The sequence below is a fragment of the Peromyscus maniculatus genome, chromosome 12, assembly GCF_049852395.1.
Source record: "Peromyscus maniculatus bairdii isolate BWxNUB_F1_BW_parent chromosome 12, HU_Pman_BW_mat_3.1, whole genome shotgun sequence".
NCBI lineage: Eukaryota > Metazoa > Chordata > Mammalia > Rodentia > Cricetidae > Peromyscus > Peromyscus maniculatus.
In genome coordinates, this window is record NC_134863.1 from 26,720,551 (window position 1) to 26,722,317 (window position 1,767).

The 1,767-nt window shown below is 42.9% G+C and overlaps 1 non-coding gene across 1 annotated transcript; it reads left to right on the plus strand.

The window, feature by feature from the left end:
• Window positions 1–1,564: 1,564 nt before the first annotated feature.
• Window positions 1,565–1,767, plus strand: LOC121821861 (small nucleolar RNA SNORA73 family). The gene has a single exon (XR_006062736.2). It is a non-coding gene; the product is annotated as a small nucleolar RNA SNORA73 family (small nucleolar RNA).

Genomic DNA, 1,767 nt, shown 5'->3' on the forward strand with positions numbered 1-1,767 from the left:
AGAAATAACAGCCCTTGAAATTGCATAATGAAAATTCTACATACTAAAACGTGCTCAACAAAGTCAAATGGAACTAGACGAAATAACTATCTTTATGACTGCCCACACTAGTAAATGAAAAGATACCCAGCGAATGAGCAAAGAATTCAGGCTAAGAACTGAGAAAGATGAATGGAACAGACCCAGGGAGAGAGAAAGAAAAAAATGAAAATGAAATTAGTGATTGTCAAAAGTAGAAAACAGTGAGATGAACGCCGAAGCCAGAATGGGTTTCTTGAACACGCCCGATCTCTCACAGTCCTTCCCAAAGGAGCAAACAGGAAGAGAGCGCAGATGAGTCACTTTAATTATGAAAGCGCTGATGTAACCACAAATGCAGCAGAGTCCAGGGCTTAGTGGAGAGTCATAAAGATGAACATCACCCTGAATTCTGAAAATAAAACTGAACTGGAAAAACCAAAACTGCCTAGAGACTGGATGGGAAGCCCAGACAGCCAATCACAGCACAGCAAATGAACCAGTGATCGCTAATGGGGTGTTTAAAAGGGCATCAGCCCCAGATTTTAAAATATATTTTATTTTAAAGTAATTATAGAATTCAGGATCACAAAAAAGAGCGCTGAACATGCAATCTTCACCAGTTTCCTCTATTAATTTTTACGTAACTGCTCTCCGATGATCAGAACCTGAATGTTACCATTGAAACAATAACCAGGAACACTGAAAACTTAAACATTTGATTGGCTTTCCTACTAACACCCTCTAGGGCAGTAGTTCGCAACCTTCCCAATGCTGTTACTCTCTCATACAGTTCCTCATGCTGTGGTGACCCCCAACCATGAAACTCTTCTTGTTGCTATTTCATAACAGTAATTTTGCTACTGTTACAAATTGTAATGTGAGCATCTTTCCCCCCCCCCCCCCCCCGATGGTCTTGGGTGAGAAAGAGTTGTTCAACTACAAAGGGGTCCAGACCCACAGGTTGAGAACCACTGCTCTAGGAATTTAATTTAGGGTTCCAAATTGCATTCAGTTATCAAATATGCTTCTTTTCCTTCTATTTTTGACATTACCTTAGCCTTTTTGTGGTTTTCATGATTTTTTTTTTTTTTTGAGACAGGGTCTGACTACGTAGTCCTGAACAGCCTGGAAGTTGCACTGCAGACAAGACTGCCCCCAAACTCACAGAGATCTGCCCACAATCTGCCTCTGGAATAAGACATGAACCACCACCCACTGCATAGTCTTGATACTTCTGAAAAGTACCGGTAAGTCATTTTGTTAAGTTTGGGTTTATAGCGTTTCCCTATGATTCTACCGAGGTTGTACATTCGGGGGAAAGTATACTGCTTTATATTCTTGGGGCATCTAACAAAGAGAATGAACGTGGTGTCAAAATATGGTAGCTAGATGTAGTGGTGCATGCCTTTAATGCCAGCACTCGGGATGCAGAGGTAGACAGATCTCTGTGAGTTCAAGGCCAGCCTGGGCTACATATGGAGTTCCAGTGCAGCCAGGACTATTAGAGAGAGACCTTGTCTCAAAAAAAAAAATCTTACTACTTTCAACATGGATACCCTGGGAGATCACTCTCCCCAGCTCTGTCCTAGTACCAGAGTGGAGCAGAGGGCTCGGGCCCATGATATACAGGCTCTTTCCACAACACTGGAAGTGAAACTGGCCTCTCAGCCTGGGCCTGCACATTCCTACGACTTTCCAGAGTCCTGTGGGCAATGACTAAGGAGGCGAAGCATGCAGGAAGCAGGC